Here is a 19,102-nt window from a genome sequence, read left to right on the forward strand (position 1 = left end):
GTGGCCTCTAGTAAGACTACCATCCAGTATATCTATGATTAAATGTTAATAATAAAATAAGCATCTTTTTTTTAAATCTGTGGCATATGATTAGATTATTTCATTCATTCAAAGCTTAGAAGAGTGGTACTTCTTAAGACGTGCTTATTTGGAGTTCCCGTCATGGCGCAGTAGTTAACGAATCGACTAGGAACCATGAGGTTGAGGGTTCGGTCCCTGCCCTTGCTCAGTGGGTTAGGGATCTGGTGTTGCCGTGAGCTGTGGTGTAGGTTGCAGACACAGCTTGGATCCCCGTGTTGCTGTGGCTGTGGTGTAGGCTGGTGGCTACAGCTCCAATCGGACCCCTAGCCTGGGAACCTCCATATGCTGCGGGAGTGGCCCAAGAAATTTAAAAAAAAAAAAAAAGTGCTTATTCCCAGGAACCCTATAGACAGACACTTAGGAATATCTGTTTCTGTCATCTTCCTCTGAAATATTGGATATGAAGGAAGTTCTTGGGATTTTTCATCTCAGCAACATATTAGGATCTTCGGATGTTATTGTTGTCTAGTTGTTATTTTGTTTTGTTTAGTGATCTTATTCTAAGCTATATATATGAATAAATTACCTAACTAAAGGAGGTGACATACAAACAAACACGATTTTTTTCCTTTTTAAAAATGTAACCATTTTTAATTTTTTTTTAGGTTGAAGTATAGTTAATTTACAATGTATTAGTTTCAGGTGTGTACAGCAAAGTGATTCATATCTATATATATTTTTTTCAGATTCTTTTATACTCTGGTTATTACAAGCTATTGAATATAGTTCCCTGTGCTATGTAGTAGGTTCCCATTGTTTATCTGTTCCAATTTATTCCTCCCCCCAATCCTCTGCTATCCCCTCTGGCAACCATAAATTTGTTTTCATCAAACAAACATTTTAAATAGATTAAAAATTCTCTAAAGTTCCCATTTAAAAATTACCAATGCATATGTATACATGAAAGAAGTTCTAGAAAAGGTTAATTACTTGGAGGGCGCATCTATTCAGAGAACTCCTTATAAGGAAACGAGCACAGTTACAACCTTGTTCTTTTTTCTAATGCCTATAATCTTCAATTGTATGTATTTCCATTATGCTTAAGAAGTACATGTTAAACACATCCAAAAATGCTCTCAAACTGATGCACTTTTCATGTGCCAAATACAATTATGAAGATATGCTCTCCTGTAGAGAAGTCACCTGCTTCCTCTTCTTGAATTTATGAATACATAATATTGCCTTTCTTTATTGAAACTTTTAACTGTTTTCCATAAAGAAGACTCAGTTACAATTCTTACAATGCATGTTTTCTTTGTTGTGTCAAATATTGTATTAAGCAGAGCCTCCTTTCCTCTCACTGCCTTTTCAACCCATTTCTTCTCTCTCCCAACTAACTGATTTCAGAAACTTGTATTTGGTATCTAAGCTTTTCGAAATAAATCTCAACTTTATAGAACTTAAGTTATGCTTCTGTCACTTCAGAAAGTTTCTATGATAAAAAGAGTCAAAGAGTCTTTGAGTGCTAAAACTCGTGACCTTATTAGATCATACTATGTTTATTTCCCAATTAAAATCTTATAGGTCAAGTCCCTTGATTTGTTTCTCATGGACACACAATTAAGATGGACTCTATTTTAGGTTTCTGCCCCATAATTTGGAAACAAAATTAAAATCAAACATATTGGCATAATGTGTAGGCTAAATAGGGATGGTATTTAATGTAGAAATTAATCATTTGTAGTTAAAAAACTTAATTGTAACTGTGAAATCCTTCTTGTACAATGTGTATGCAGTAGGATGCTTTAAAAAAAAATTGGTAGTGGGGGCTGCACCTGCAGCATGTAGAGGTTTCCGGGCCAGGGATCAAACCCATGCTGCAGTTGCAGCCTGCACTGCAGCTGCGGCAGCATAAGATCCTTAACCCGCTACACAGCAAGGGAACTTCTAAGATAATTTTTTATGTGTTAAGTGTTAACAGAGCTTGAGATGTCAGTAAGGCTGTACTGAGAACAAAGAGCAAGAAGAGTAATATATATTTCAAACATATATTCAAACTTTTTGAAGTTAAGTATCAGTGAATTTGGTTTGAATTTGGTTTTTCAAAATATACATTGTCTGAATAATTCTTTAGTATATATGTACCTATTTTGTAAAAAAAAAAAAGCATTTGAATCAAAATTGAAATAAAAATGCTACTGGCTTGAAAATGTCCTTTGCTTTTAACAAATATATTTTCCCAGGTAATTTTTATGAAATGACATATGGCAGCTTCTTATAGATAGATTTTTAAATCAAGTTTAGTGGATAAAGTTTAGAGAGATAATTTTAAAATTTGATATGTTTTCATGAAGAAGTAGAGTTATGATGATGATAAGAATGTACCAGTCACAAAATTCCAGAGTCCCTCTTGCATCGTTAGTACTTATTGAACATGAAAGGAAACTCTGGAAAGACTAATTGCATCATAGTTAGACAGCATTCTCAATTGTAACTGAGACATTGCTAGCTTATTGAAGACAAAATATGCAAAGAAATATTTCACAGTATTTAAAATGGAAAAAGGACTTTTAAAAATATTCAGCAATGGAGTTCCTGCTGTGGTGAAACATCTCTGTACTACTGGGATGCAGGTTTGATCCCTGGTGTGACACAGTGGGTTAAGGATCCAGCATTGCTGCAGCTGAGGCATAGGTTGCACCTGCAACTTAGATCAGATCCCTGGCCTGGGAACTCCATATGCCCTGGGGTGGCCAAAATGGAAAAAAAAAAAAATCGGTAATGCTCTTACTTTTCCTGAGAAGGACCCTTGATATAACATGCATTGAACACAACCAATGAAATGCTTCTTTCATTCACATTTGATACCTAAAATCCAATCTTTAACTTCTGAAAACTTATTTTTCTTCACAGATAAAAAGAGGTAGTAAAATAGTAAACTATATTCCTATTCTTTGACTGGTACAAAACTCTGAGATTAATTTGTGTCTTCAGAAAGTGCTGGGGATTGACATTGGCCTTGAAAGCAACATGACGTCCTCACTCCTACTCCTCTCCATCTAGCTCTTATTTTAATTTTATTTTCCATGAATCTCATTCTTTTAAACTTGGATTTACTGTTTTAATGCATAAAGTTTCTTTTAGACGACTCAGGTGTGTTGTGCAAGCAAACCAGGCTATAAATAAATAATAAAATGTGGGCTATTCCCCAATAGGGACACCACTCAGGATGCTATACTGGGCAGCTCTGAGCATGATTCATGGAGAGTATTCATTTGTTTCATTTATAGCAAGTATCATTATGGCTGTCAATTTTTTGCTTTGACAATTGGAAAATTCCTTTTGGCAAATTTGATTTCACTTTTCTGTGGGTGTGAGAGGCAGAATATAGTTTATTTTGAAATGCATGCTGTCAGGTTTTTTTTTTTTTTTCTCTAAACAATGTTCCCCCTCCCTGTTATTCTTCTTACCATTGATCCTTGTTCCTTTTATTGGCATGGCCACAGTTTTTTCAGCATCTTTTTTGGTTCATGCATAAGTGTTGGCATGTATTTCTAACCCCAGAGACCCAAGCCCCTGCAAATGGTGAAAACTATCCCATTCTGTTTGCTCCCCAACCCAAGCATGCAAATGCCTTCTCTGTTCACAAGCCATAGGTAACTTTCTTCTCTAGCTTGGAATTTAGAGCTTCCCCACTATCTTCATTCAGGACCCACCTACCACTGTTCTTCCCCTGCCCTCTTTCCCACAGCTATTACGCAGCACTTCATTTGTCTCATGCTACCTCCCCAGCAACAGAAAAATAGTCAATCCTCCCCAACATATGTCTTTTCCAGATCTCCATTTTGCTATGAATAACTATATTCCCTAACATGTTTCTTGGCAAGCAAAGCCAATGTGCATTTCCTCTTTGTAAATGATATAAATACCATATTTTAAATGGAAAATAACTATTGCACCCCTTATTGAATGATAGAGAAGATGCAGAAGGGTCCACTTAAATCCGATCCTCCCTTTGATTTGCTTCATCTGAACGTAAAGTCAAGAGATGTAGAGGTGGCTATATTAATTACATCCACATTATGTGAAAACATTTGAAGTCCTTGGGTGGTGGCTAAGAGTCTTCATGATCAAGGCCCTACTTACAGCTTCAGTTTTAACTCTATTTATTCTCCAGCCATGCTGAACTCCTAAGAGTTCTTGACTGTGATGGATGTTTATAGATTTTATACCATCACACATGCTGTTCTCTCTACCACAAATCCTCTTTTGGCCATCATCGTTGGGACATGCCTTATGTACTCCTTCAGACAAAGAGTCAGATCTTCATGTGAGTCTGCATAGGGTTTCCTTATCTCATGGGTCAAGTGCTTCTCTTTCAAGCTGCAGTCATATCCGTTGCTTGCCTTGATTATCACTGAACTATATTTGTTTATTAGTCTCCATTTCTCTATGAGATATGAGATCCCTGGCTCACGCTTGCCATTATCCTTATATCCCGAGAGCTGGCACAGCTTCTGGGTTTATTATTGATTTCAATAGAAACCAAAAGGATTTCAATAGAAATTTAATTGGTAAATGTTCCCTTTGGTCCTGCTGATAACTGAAGAAGAAAAGTTTTCCTTAGGAGGGAATTTTTTTCCCAAGTTAGAATCCTTTAGAATGCCCACTTTTTTCCTGGATTAAGTGGTGACTATTTTCTTGATATTAGTTCCCACTTTAATATCCACCAAGATATCTTGGTCAGTTGCCTCAAGTATAATTTAATACTTCTTATCATTCCAAATTGCAGCGTGCTTTATTCCATGTAACCATTTCAGAATATCTTTTGTTAAAGGCCACAAGAGGATGAAGATCGGCTATATATAAATGGCTGAAATTCATACCTGAGTTAGTTGAGCCATATTTTTCATTGACACATATTTAATAGCTTCTGTGAAATGAATTACAAGTTAGGAACTTGATCATTCACTTCCTATCTAGGAGTGTGTAGTGAGAAGGAACAATAGTGGTGCTCACTCAATTTGTCTCTTTTCTTTCTTTTGAAAAAGAGGCAATGCTGCCCTAATCAGTGGCCACTATAGCACTTGAGAAAGCACCATTCTGGAGCAGCCATAGGGTGCTTGTTACACAATTGCCAACACTCTCCAACTGCCTGAACTTATTATTCACACACTTTCCTACATGGTTTTGTCAGCTCTTGTTTGTATCTTGCTTGTATCTGCCACTGTCCATAAAAAAAGCTTGGGCTTCTTCTAAACAGTGAGTTCTAGCTAAAATATCCAGCCTTCTCTGGTGAACATACAGAAAGATAGTAATACTCTTCAAAATCAAGAGAATCAGGTCTGTTGTATGGCCAGTTAGTCCCTTCCTTCCTTTCTTCCTCCCCTCTCTTTTTTTACTTTCTTTCTTTGGCCACACCCCACACTTCATGGATCCTTAACCCACAGGGCCAGGAATCAAATCTGTGTCTTCATGAATACTAGTCAGGTTTGTTACCACTGAGCTACAATGGGAACTCCCTGTGTGGCCAATTTCTTTTGTTACAGAAAAGCATATTTGTTACAAACGTTGAAAGGGATCTAAGAAGTCTGATTTAGCATCCCACTATGTATGTTCTTTTAATTTTTGTATAATTGTTGTTGTTGTTGCTGTTCCTGAGGCAATGTGGAAGCTCCTGGGCCAAGGGTTGAACCCATGCCACAACAGCAATCCAAGCCGCTGCAGTGAAAACACCAGATACTTAACCCTCTGTTCCACAAGGGAACTCCTCACTATATGTATTTTAATATAGCACTATGATAGCAGAATAATGGCTTCTCAGAGATGTTTGCATTACAATACTCAAAACCCTTGACCCTGTTAAGTTACATAGCAAAAGGGGCTTTGCAGATATGACTAAGTTAGGGATGTTGAGAAGATGATCCTGGATTATGTAGGAATCTATATAACACACACACACATACATTCTTTTTCATGTTCTTTTCATGTATAGATTGTCACGGAACATCGGGTAAATTTTCCTGTGCTATACAAGCAGATCCCTACTGGCCAACCATTCCATAGTGTGCATATGTCAATCCTAAACCCCCAATCAATACCTCCCCCCAACCTGTCCCCTTTTGTAACCATAGTTTATTTTCAGTCTGTGAATCTGTTTCTGTTTTGCAAATAAGTTCATTTGGATCATTTTTTAAGATTCCACGTGTAAGTGATGTTATATGTTGGTTTTTCTGACTTACTTCACTTAGTATGATAAACCTTAGTTCCATCCATGTTGCTGAAAATGGCGTTAAAACTCTAATTCAAAAAGATAACAAGCACCACAGTGTTCACTGAAGCACTATGTACAATAGCCAAGACATGGAAGCAACATAAATGTCCATCAAAAGAGAAATCGATAAAGATGTGGCATATAGATTCAGCAGAATATTTTTCAGCCATAAAATAGAGTTTAAATAAAAGGTAATGAGATCAATTGAAACAATAATTATAATTTCATGAAATCTCCAACATGTTCTGTTCTAGACATGGTGGTGATCTAAATGGAGAATTATTTTTTAACATTTCTATTGAGGAGTAAGGTAATATTTAAATGGTCACAAATCATAAGCGTAGAGCTTTTTAATGCAGATACAGAACATTACAACTTCCTGAAAGCCCCAGGTGTGCCCCTCACCAAGTAGCACTCAATCCAAAGGCAACTATTGTCCTAGCTCCAGATTACAAACTGCCTTACTTAAAAATGCTTTTATGACATCATTTAGTACAAAACACATATGCCAGCAGCTCAAATGACAGTAAGGCCCTCTTTTTTGGGTGGGATAGGTAACTAGACAGTGTTTCAGAGCTCACTATTCTACTTCACTTTGACTGACCATAGCTACCTGGCTAACTATTTGACCCAAATGAACAAAAGAATCTTGATTAGGTAAGAATGAATGGATTTATGCTAATACAACATACGGATTATATCCAGGGTGACATTTGTGAGGTATTCTATTATCTTTCCCTTAATATTATATGTTGAATTTCAGAGACCTGACCATCATGTAGATTTCAAGATCTCTTGCAAGCCATTAGGAAGGACTTTGTTGAGTCTTCATTATTTGAAAGATGTGAATTATGTATTTAGTTGCAAGGTAATAATAAATGATTAAATAAACCTCTAGCTTGGACTTCTCATAAAAAATGAAATCTGTGTGCAAATGATATGTAAACTTTATTACAAAAGTTGTTATAATGTCGCACACATGCACAGGAATAAAATACAATTTTGAGTTTCTATGAAAATAGGATTATTGCCAAGAAGATTACAGACAAAATCCAGACAATACTTATATTAATCAATTCTAATTTCAGTGAATTTAAATACATTTAAAGAACTGATCATATATTTTAAATCGAATGTAATACTCATCTTCCAATATCCCTATGTTACATGGTGTGGGTTCAAGAGCTCTACATTTTTCCAGAAGAATCTTTAGTGACAATCACTGATGACTTGCTTTCTTATCATTGTAGAAGGAAGATTTGTGAAATTGCAATTAGAAAAGTAATAAAGTGTAATAAATTCTCCTTAAGAGTCCCTTCCAATAGTAAGTCACTTTGCTGTAAATTAAAAAAAAAAAATCATACTCAGTTCCATTCTATGTGATCATCCTTCTAGGCATGAACGTGATAGAGAAAATCTGTTTACCACAAGAAACATATTAATAGGGAGTGGCCTTATGTGGATTTTTGTGGTCTATAAAATCACTTAGTCTGAAGATCCTAGAATTAGATCCAATAACAGTAACTGGAATATTACTTGTGATCTACTTACTGGTACGACAAAAATTTGAGCACCTGAAGTTTTAAATTCTTCATAAAGTCATGAATAGAAGGCCAGCCCTAATATTCTGTTTTTGATCTTGATGAGTTCTGTGTTTGATGAAATATGGAGAGAATCTGCAACCTCACAATTCCTTACCAGCCTGTTTAGAAATAACTCACTAATGTTTGACTGTTGTTTTTCAGGTTGTTTCTATTTTTTTCAGCCATGATATGTATGGTTTGTTCAAAGAAATCTTAGGAGCTGGGGGAAATAGATGGAACCTTTGGTGAAAGGTAGAGGAAAAGTCTTGGATAGTTGAAAGGCTCCTCCTTTTCTTCAGCATCAGGGCAGGGGGGTGGTGGGCAGAGAAGGCACAACTGGGCATAAGCCCTGGAGCTTTATGACTTGAATACCAGTCAGATGGACCATGAAGGGTAAGTATCTGATGTTCCCAAAACATAATTAAAATGCATATATCTTATCCTGAGTAACTCTATTAGCTACTTGACACATTGCCAATTAATTCCATCACTAGACATTGATTATATATTACTTTCACTCTAAGTTTGCAGTTTTTATGAAAAACATTCAGGTGACTTTGGGATTCAGGAACACTTTCATGAATAAGTTCAAGGAAGCTCAAGTTTTATTTTATTTTATTTATTTATTTATTTTTCCTGAACTGGCTACCTAAAGAGATTTTAAATAGACTCAATGAGAAATAGCCAATAGTTGGGACAGAAACCTGGATATAGGAGCCTGGCCTGGGGGAAGCTAAGATTTGCAGAATTGAAAATAGAAAAACATTTCAACTGGGGAGTCAAAGTCATGTATTCATTCAATTATATTTAACAAATATTGTAAGGGTCTGCTCTGCTCAACCCTTATTGACCATGTAGCAATTCTGAAAGAATAAATTACACTATGGGAAAAGAAGATGTATTCCCCATGTACCAAATACTACTGAGAAGTAGTTCTACCTACAAGCTTTGGTAGTAGGTATCTAGTGACCAGACTCCTCTGGATAAAGCAGAAGAGGAAAGGTGAGGGGGGGGGCATATGAAATGGATGCATAGAGGATGATTGGAGAATGAATGAACATGTGGCATTGAGCACTTAGGTCAGAGTTTAAAAGTAATTTTGACCTAGGAGTTCCACTGTGGTGCAGTGGGTTAAGAATCCAGTTGCAGTGGCTTGGGTTTCTGTGGAAGCGTGGGTTTGAGCCCTGGCCAGTGCAATGGGTTAAAGGATCCAGTGTTGGCATAGGTCACAGCTTTGGCTCCTGGGAACTTCCATATGCTGTAAGTCGGGCCCTAAAAAGAAAAAAATAATTTCAACCTAGATGATTCTCAGTTTTTATTGTAGACTTTGCCATTTTGTCCTTTCTGTTTTGTTTTCTTTTGGATTTCTCAGTAATTTTTCTTTTTTTATATATCAGCTGCTTATGTGTGACCAGGGGAATGACAGCTATTGAGGGTGGGGTTCCTACAGTCTCACTGATGTTATTGTGGCATGCAGCCTTTGGGGCCAGCAGTGAAAGTATAATCTGCTGAGGGATGATGGAATGTGGTAGATGTAGGGTCTAGAAAAGAAGCGGTATCATAGCCCTGGACAGCGCTCAGTGTGGTGGGATGACCCGAGTGCCTTCCTTCCCCTGGGGATCTGTGTGGGGGAGGCATGGCTGGCCCCCCCATAGAGAAGATCTTGTGTCTATTCTGGGGAGAATCTTCTGTTTTTAGTGGCTGATGCCAGACTTTTCAGTATAGATGCTGTAAAATGCAAATATACCCAATAAATGTCCCTTCATCCTGCTAGGGATTTACTCTTTCATGTGAATAAAGGATCTGGAAAAGATTCTTCTCTTAACCTAATACCTCAGGTGTTAGGTCCCTGAAATTAAGGGAGGGAGACCATGGAGGAAACTAAAGCACAGGAAGGCAAGTTCTGCTTTTGAGGGGCTTTCAAGTCCGCTAGAGAAGGGAGACCGTCATGAAGAAGGCCCCCAGAGAAAGAGGAGGACTTAAAGTGTCCTGGCCAGAAGAGCTCTGTGTTACCCTGCTTGGAAGATGTACTCACTTGTCACCCCAGGTTCCCAGTGAGAATTCTCATGGAAGTATGGCTCTGCCTTGAAGCTGATGAATTTTAGATCCTAAGTTTTCATAAACCATTTGAGGCCCTTAATACCTGCTGGGTACTGTCCAAGATGCTAATGATATGGAGGGAAACACCATCAACACGGCATCTGCCCCAGTGGAGACTACACACAGGGGATGAAGATAGGCAATGACATATTTTTATGTCACAATACCCATGGTGATAAGTGTACAAGTTCTTGCAAGAAAAAGTAACTGATGCTAAAGAGGGATGACCCTCCTAGTCCTAGGACTATGTAAAACTTTCCAGAGTATGTGATGGCTAATCTGAGAGGTGAGGAATGAGTGGAAGTTATCCTGGCCTAGAGACCTAAGGCAAGACCCAAAGAAAGACTCCCAGGCCTGGGACTTGCAGGACAGAGGGGCTGAAGACAAGGCACGTTTGGCAGGTAAGATTCAACCATGTAGGCTCCAGTACACCCTGTAGCAAGGAAATAGGAAATCGTCCCAGGTAGAAATATTGCTTTTCATCTTCCTACAGAACTAAACACTCTGTGAACCTCACAGGAGTACTTCTATTTACTTCCTGTGGATTGTGCCAGATGAGCTAGGGAACCATGGCTTTTTTTTTTTATTGTTGTTAAAAACAAAAATCAGAAATGATTTCTAAATTAGAGTACCAGAGTTAAATCATTATTAATCTTAATTACTTGATTAAAAATAGGACTTATAAGGGGAGAAGAATTGAGAATTACCTTTATAAATCTATACCCAAGAATTATATTATAGGTTAAGATTCACCTAAAATACTCCTCTTTGCTATTTTTAGGGTAATCTGGGGTGGTCTGGCCAAATGAGAGTTTTCTTAATTTAAGAGCATATAGCATTCATCTCAGGAAAGCAAAGGAAAATGGAAGGTTTTTTAAATGTTTTGAATCAATTATAGAAACTCCTTTTGTCTTTGTTGGGGAAGTTCCATCAGAAGGTATTAGACATCATGGATATAATAACTCTGAAGACCTAAGGTAATAATCACTTACTTTTTTAGATGAGTGACCTGTCTGAATCTCTGAAATACCACTAAAAGAGAAGTCCTTTCTAGGGTTGTGTGGTGACAAAGGTTGCATAATTTTATATCTATTTAAAAATTTAAGATAAAAACCATGATAGGTATAGGGTTTGTGGTATTATTTATGTACATATTTTGCCTTGTTTTATGCATTTACTCTACCCACCCCTGTAATTTTAAGGTGAGAGCATGGCTATTGTCCCTTCAGGTATTAAGTACCAAAGAAGTGGGTAAGCATATAGATTTGAGAATTGGCCTGAACTGGTTTGATCTCTGACTCTGGCTTTAACTTGCTATATGATTGCTCCAGCACTAAGAGCCTCAGCCTGTTCATTGGGGATGCTACTTGCCTTATGGGGGCAATGGGGGCATGTGGATTAACTAATGAATCCCATGTGCTTAGCAAAGTGTCACGTTCATAGTACATGTGCAATGGTTACTCCCACAGCACTCGGCTTGTTCCGTTATGAACAGGTTTCCTTGACCTCTTAAAATGTTCTAAGCACTAACTGGGAACGTGGCACTTTTATATCAAATTGTTGAAACTGTTGCTGTTTTGGATGGTCCTGTAAAATGGCTCTTTACTGTAGATGTGTTTTCTTGGAAGACAAGTGCAGGCATGAGGGCCAGTTAGCTTTCTGTTTAACACAACTGTTGCCAATAGAAGTCCTATGTTTTCACAACTTTCATAATGAAAATGCTCAGTATGCCCTACTTTCCTGATACAGCTTTACTTCAAGACAGTTACACATTTGAAGTGGCTTTTCCATTTTTCTTGTTGTTTTGGTCAGAGCGAGTTGAATTAAGCAGGTGAGTTGTTTTTATTATCTTGCTGCCATGTGGAAGGGATCTTTCTCTTCTTTACGGATAGATGTTTAATCTAAAATTACTGTCTCTGTGATAATAAGCTTTCACTTCTTACTGTGTTTAACCATTTTTCACTGCCTTTGAAAAGTCAACAGTCAATGTATAGGTATAATTAACTAATGTTCAGACTTTAGTAAGAAACTAATGATACAAACTTGTTATTGGCAATTACACAAAACTCTGAAGTACTTTGCAAGAACCCAAAGACTCTAGAAATGCATAATAATTCAAAAGCAAAGCACTTTTTGGAAATTTTATCTGACATAAATTGCAAATCACATTATCATTTTTTTCAAGGTGAAAATACCACATTATCTCTCTTCGTAGGAGGAAATTAAAATGTATATTTTGCATCTATTATTATTATGTACTTTTTCATATTTCATCATATACTAATCTGCTCATAGACGTGATTTTTTTTTTTTGTCTTTTTAGGGCCACCCACTGCATATGGAGGTTCCCAGGTTAGGGGTCTAATCAGAACTACAGCTGCTGGCCTACATCACAGCCACAGCAATGCCAGGTCCTTCACCCACTGAGCGAGGCCAGGGATCGAACACCTAAACCTCATGGTTCCTGGTTGGATTCTTTTCCGCTGTGCCATGATGGGAACTCCAGATGTGAATATTAAAGTCAATGTATATACTCCAACTGACAAGGCATAGTGGTGTTATTACCTTATTTCTTCAGGTACATATGATGAAGCTACCTATTTCTTGTTAGAAACATATAATGGAAATAAAACCCCATAAAACCGACATAAGTCCATTTTCATCTTATTAGAATTTGAGCTCTTTAAAATAATAATAAAAAATTCCCCCATAAATATATTAAGCCACTTGATTACAATGGTCGTGATTTTTTTTTAATGTTCACATTGGTATTGAGGAATGTAAATTGGGTATTCACAATACATATTAATGAAAGTTAATTAACTGACCAGGGGCCAGTTGTCTGAGTTGATATTTGAGCATTTATCAAAGTATAGCTCAGATTCTTCCCGCAGATATCAAGAGCAACAGCAAAATCCTGCCAAAGGCTTTACCCCATGCTTTACCTTGCAAGGAGATTTTCTAGAATATCTCTAGATGACTGGATCCTTGTTGTGCGGGCATTATGTATCAGTGGCTTGACTAACTGGCCTGACATTCCTGAGGTCTCCCTAGGCTGTTGGTCAGAATTCCAACCATCTCGTATCCTTGTCACAGAACTTATTGTCATAACTGCATTATGGAAACAGCAAACTTGCAGAGCCCACTCTAAACTCGGATGAATTCAATAAACATCTATGGAGCTGCTAGTTACTTTCACATGTGATTAATCTCACTGAATATCTGGGTGCTCATTCAATTTAAAGATTAAAGATTTAAAGACAATTTAAAGACAAAACTGAAGGCCAGAGAGTTTAGTTACCTTTCTCAAGGTCACAGTCAGCCGGCAGAGAATATGAGATTTGAACATGAATCTTCTAATGGGAAGCCTAGAACTCTTTGCACTATTTGGAAAAAAAAAAAAAAAAAAGTGCCAGGTTGCTTTGAAAAATATGTGCCAGGCTGGTAAGGAGTTGTTTGCTTCAGTAGGAGACAAGACAAAACCCCACAAACCACTTAACCGACTTCAGCAAAAGAGAGTTTCCTTTTATTGGAAGGATTCTGGCATGGAAGATGCCACCTAGGCCTCAGCCAGGGCTGGGAAATGGAATCAGGAGCTGAAGTGACCCTCTCTCCCTGCTTGTCCCAGGTGTCTCACCTCTGCTTCTTGCTTCAGCTTCATCATTTGCCGCCTTACAAATGGGCTTTCCCTGCTCCCTGTAGATAATGACGAGTCCAGTGTGTGTGCTGTGTGTGCACATGGAGCAGAGCAGAATGAGGGAGATTAGGAGGAGGTCACAGTCGTGACCCCCACACCAGGCTCTGGGAAGAGATGCTGCGCTTAGTTGGGAATCAGAGCAAAGGTGACGAGGATATAATTAGTAGAGAAATGATCTGCGTTATTCATACAAAACTTTTCTTCTACTACATTTGATAATTAAATCTCTGATTCTCCCACTTGACTGAGGGCAGTTTTATGAATCAATTTTTTTTTTTTTGGTTTGAAGTTAATATATAGAGATATAGATATTTCTGTCATTTATCTATCTGTTTATGCCTATAATGCTATAATTATGTTCTAAATATTCACATATAATTCTATTTATCCAAGCACTTTATTCCTGTTACTCAGCTGAAAGTCATCAAAGAGATATTTTGGTGTCTCCTCAAAGTACAAAGAAGAAAACATTCTTATTATCATTTGTAAACTAATTACAGGTGCTTATACAGCTATCATTTGGTTGATATTAGCAAGAAGAACCAGGTAGTGGCAGAGATAAGAGATGGCCCTTCTTTTGGTAGAATGAGCCTACCTTAAGCTACAGATCTCCAGCTCCTCTGACATGATAAAATACTCTGCATAAACATCTTTAGCAGTAAGCATGGGTGAATGGTCCTCCTAAGAATTATCCCACAAAGTGGTTTTTATGGACAAGAGGACTCTAGAGAAAAACATCACCCTCTTTTCAACTTAATATATGAAAGCTCTAGACTTGCAGTTTCTAAAAACTCCCATTACTTGCACAAGAAGGTCAAATGCGAAAATGTCAAACCCATAATTACCTTCCCTTGTATGTGGTGAAAGGAATGCAGGAACTGCTGAAATCATCCCTTTATAAAAATCATCTTTCCAAAAAAGATATATATTGAGTACATTCTTGGTTAGAAAACATCCAAGGTAGGAACTTTCTTTGTCTTTTACAACTCGTCACTGAGATGTTCACCCCTCAAAGTTCAACCTAATATTCACGTGCTGAACTTCAAAAAGCTTTAAGTTTTTGCAGGTGATGTGTACTTTGTGAAACTGTAGAAGGTAATCGTTAGTAGTATGTGGATTTGGGGAAATGTTCAGAACCAAGACTAAGGCAGCAGAGCTGTGTATTTGATTTCACCAGAAGGAATAAGATAGGTATGGACAATGTCTAGTTCTTGCAAAATTAGCAACCAATGCTGTGCTTTGTTAAATCCTTACCTGCTTCATTTTCCTCACTGAGGGACTAGGCTGGAATAGACAATATCTAAAGCTTCTTCTAGTTTCAGTACTCATGTGCTTCCCTAACCTATATTATCTTAGAGAGATGATAGTCATGTTTCTTAAAGAGCAGAAAGTGTTTAAAAGAGGTGCTGATCATTGTTGAAAGTGGGTGGTGGGTACATGGGTTCATTTGACTCTTTACATTTTTGTGAAGGAAACTTTTTGGAGAGAGAAAGAGGACCATAAGCTGTAGAAAATGGTAGCAATAGTAAAGGAATGCTGCATGGAGTATATGAAACCTCTCCTTCATCCTGAAAAAATATGGTAGGTTAGTTTAATTAATGAGTCACCTAAACATGAAAGGTGTTAGAAGCAATAGGATGAAGTAGGAATCAGAAATAGAGAAGGATGGAAAATTGTGCGAGTCCCCTTGAGTCATTTCAGTTGAAATGCTTTGTCATTTTTTTTATGAATGCCACATGAAATGTACTTATAGTCAAGTTTAATGGATATACATTACAAAGATAAATGGTTCAGGAATTTGCCATCAATTTGGAGTATGCATTACTGCTCTTTAAAATCATTAGTTTGGAAAATTGAGATTTGATTGTAATTTGCAATTTCCTAGCATGCCCTGACTGGGCAAAAAAAGGAAACACTCTGGATAAAGGCCAGATTTCAGAGCAAAATTTACAAATGCAAAGTGCTTGATCCATAAAGTATATAAAGCAATAATCTGCAATCAACTATAAAGTCTTACCATGAAAATTGTTGTTGAACCCAGGTTCATGTGCCCAATGCACAGTGAGGTAAAACAAACTGAAACATCAGAGTTTGATGTGGAGGAAGGTTTATTAGTCAAGGAGGAATTGGCCTGAAAGATGAGAGACCCAGACCTTCTAGTTGGCCAGGGTGTGAGATTTTGTAAGGACAAAAAGAGAGAAGGGGTCTCTGTGACACCAGTTTTCTGATAACTTCTCAGCAGCAGGCTTGTTGGTACCATTCTGTAATTTGTTTTGTCCCCAAGGCAACATATTCTATATGTTCCTAGTCTGGTCTGTTGATCATTTAACTTTCGTCTAGGAGAGAGCAAAAATTATAGTTGAGGCATTTTATTATTTGTTTATGGCTTATGTGATGGTTCAGGAGGTCTTAATTGACCCTCCCAGTGCCATCAATTTTTAAGTCTGCTTGGGGACAGCTGATTGAAGCCATAGGATATTATCTCAATGGTTTGGGGTCATAAAGCAAGACAGTGACTTAAGCCAACAATCATGGAAAAGATTATGTTGGACTTGCTTTTTCTTTATTTCTGCATTCCCTCACTTTTCTAATTAGTAACTGCTTGAATCTTTCCTGGAACTCAGGGAAGGTCTAGAAGACTAAAGCCTTTCTCAATACACAAGAACTGGGGTGGGGGATGGGGGAAAGGCACACATACCTGGGCAGAGGGGCCCGGAGCAGGGTCCTGCTCCGTTTCTATCCCTGCCTTTCTTTGATGCTCATCAGTCTGCAGGAAAACAGATATAGGACAAGAAAGGAAACAGAGGTTAATCATAAACTCCACAGGGAACTCAGTTTTAGGGGAACTTGGTTGCAGGGGTACTTGGTTTCAGAAATGCCTGAAGTTTGAGCTATAACATCAGAGCTCATACATATTCTAAAGTGACTTTAGGCATATCTAGGTTTCTTCTAGAGGTTAGTGCAATTATTTATCTTGCCCAAGTGTTTATTGAGCAAACTTTCTTTCCAGAACTATACAAATTACCACTTGAAGACCTTTCTGTACAAGACCACATCTTTGCCATTTGAAATTGGTTAGTGCTCTTTTTCCCGTGGGCCATGATTGGATGATTAAGATTACGTAAACAGACAGATTCTCTCCTTGGCGGAATAAACTGGTGGTCCTCCTTTTAGTAAAAATTTTAGAATCTTAAAAGGGGCTTTTATATTCTCCTATTGACCATGCATCAAAATCCAAGCTTTTAGAAATATTGTGTATACTTGGTCTATTTTTTCACTCAACCGTCACTCCTCAATTAGTATATCTGTTTCTGCCTCCACTACACTATGTAAATCGCTCTTCTCAAGTCAGCAAAGACCTCATTGTCATAAAAATCAACTTTTTAGTGCTTTTCTTTCTTGACTTTGAGACTCTCCTCTTAGGAATGTTCTCTTCCTTTGGCATCCAGGACACTGCACTTACCTGCTCTTCTTTTTCTCTGCTCCTGGGAAATTTAAATAATGACTTCTCAGAATTTTGTGCATCCTTGGTCTGCCCTTTGCCTTCCTCAGGTTTTTGAAGTTGGCTCTCTTCTCTCCCATGCTGTATGCTTGTGCAAGGTGAGAGCACTGCTCCTGAATCTTCAGTCAATATCTGTGATAATTTTCCAGTCTCCACCTCCATGCGAGACCCACCTTCTGAGCTACAGGGCAATGTATCTACTTCTCTTCTGGATTGTTTAATATTGGTGTTTCTCAGACACCTTGAATTCAGCATGTTAAGAATGAAAGGCTTTCTCTCACTCCCTCTGCAACTCCAAACTGCTGCTCTTCCAGGAATGTCTGTCTCAGGGTGTGGTGCCATCACCTGCCAACTGTTTTGTCTTTGACCCTTTTCTTCACATTTTCGTTTTTGTTTGTCTTCTTAGGGCCGCACCTGTGGCATATGGAAGTTCCCAGGCTAGGGGTAGAATTGGAGCTACAGTTGCTGGCCTACACCATAGCCACAGCCACAGCCACAGGGGATCCAAGCTGCATCTGTGACCTACACCACAGCTCATAGCAATGCTGGATCCTTAACCCACTGAGTGAGGCCAGGGATTGAACCCGTGTCCTCTAATCAAGTTCATTACCACTGAGCCAAGATGGCAACTCCCTCTTTTCACATTTTCTACAAGATGCCTGAACTCTCTCTTGGTTCTTTGCCACCTCTTCCTATTCTTGTTGCCATTATCTTTGTGCAGATTTCCTATCATCTCTGTCGCTGATTGCCGTAATAGCTTCCAAACTATCTGTCCTATCTAGTGATGTAGTTCTCTTCCAATCGCTTCCATCATTTCAGAGTCCTTCTATAATGTGTATCTAATCAGGGCACTTCTCTGATTAAGACATGTCTGCATCCATTTTCACTTGAGGAGAAGTCATGGTGCTTTTGTAGCTTCAAGTGTCTGCCTAACCTGGTCCCCAGGCCCAACTCTGTGGTCTCATCTCAGGATTTTCCTTGTACTTCAAGTCCTTTCTTATTGAAATTCTTTCTGTTCTTCCAGCCCAGTATGGCTCTTCTTGCCTTGAGGTGTTAGAACATCCCTCTGTTAGAGTACATATATATAAATATATCTCCTCTCCCAGGAACACTCCCCTCCTACTCCTTGTCTTTTATTTGACTCACTTCTATTTAACTTTCAGAAATCCTTGTATCTTTCTTCCCTCAGAGGCATCCCCTAGTCCTCTAAAGTAGGTAAAGTTAGGAAATCATTGCTACTTGTAGATCCACAATGATAACACTTATCATCATTGTTTCATTTCCTTTTATGCATCTGATTAGAGGGAGACAGAGATAACTTACTCACTGATGTAGAAAGGATGCTTATTTGCTCCTGATTCCATTGCACCCTGAGCCCTCGTGCCTGACAATGTATCAGACACAGTTTTACACTTCATACTTGCTGAATGACTCAACACACAGAGACAATAAAATTCAGTGTATGAGAAAAGTAGGAGGCAAGCCATTGCAGTATAATGCCGAAGGACCCCTTTGCATCTACATTTTTATTGCAAATGGAATGTGTGATATACCAATGGATTTGGGGGGGGGATATGGAACTTTTTCTATGTTTATGTGGCCCCTAGCACATCACTGTACCTATAGAAAGCAATCAGTAATGAATGAATGTTTTCAGTGACTTTTATTTGACCAAGGGAAGGAATTAAGCTCAATAAATACCATTGATTTTATTTTTGGCTCTGCCGAATACAGATATAAGATGAAGGTCAGCTGCGATGGTGGATATTAGACACAGAATAATCTTTGGGATATTTCTCCTTCAGCTTAAGTTTTTTAACTTAGCAATTTTTTTTTTTTTTTCCTTTTCTAGGGCCGCTCCCGTGGCACATGGAGGTTCCCAGGCTAGGGGTCGAATTGGAGCTGTAGCCACCAGCCTACACCAC

At 38.1% G+C, this 19,102-nt stretch overlaps 1 protein-coding gene across 1 annotated transcript in view; it reads left to right on the forward strand.

The window, feature by feature from the left end:
• Positions 1 to 19,102, forward strand: part of ZNF804B (zinc finger protein 804B) — a 516,857-nt gene that overhangs the window by 4,348 nt on the left and 493,407 nt on the right. The window lies entirely within an intron of this gene.

Source organism: Sus scrofa, chromosome 9 (genome assembly GCF_000003025.6).
Source record: "Sus scrofa isolate TJ Tabasco breed Duroc chromosome 9, Sscrofa11.1, whole genome shotgun sequence".
In the NCBI taxonomy this organism is placed as follows: Eukaryota; Metazoa; Chordata; class Mammalia; order Artiodactyla; family Suidae; genus Sus; species Sus scrofa.